Source organism: Mandrillus leucophaeus, unplaced genomic scaffold (genome assembly GCF_000951045.1).
Source record: "Mandrillus leucophaeus isolate KB7577 unplaced genomic scaffold, Mleu.le_1.0 Scaffold31, whole genome shotgun sequence".
In the NCBI taxonomy this organism is placed as follows: domain Eukaryota; kingdom Metazoa; phylum Chordata; class Mammalia; order Primates; family Cercopithecidae; genus Mandrillus; species Mandrillus leucophaeus.
This window is the reverse complement of record NW_012103254.1, coordinates 5,160,509-5,160,776: the sequence shown is the minus strand read 5'-3', so window position 1 is coordinate 5,160,776 and position 268 is coordinate 5,160,509.

Here is a 268-nt window from a genome sequence, read left to right as displayed (position 1 = left end):
CCAACCACAGGTATTCCTTCAATGCAATGCAATGCGGAATGGACGAATACAACTATAGTCAAGATTTTTTATAAAATGCATGCAAAAATCTCAAAGAGAATAGAAACATATATAAAATATATTTTAAACATACTAAGGATAGTACATACATACATGTACATGTGAAAGTCGTCAGAATCAAAATGGAGTCATGTGTTTTAAAAATTCTGACAAGTTGGGGCCGGGCGCGGTGGCTCAAGCCTGTAATCCCAGCACTTTGGGTGGCTGA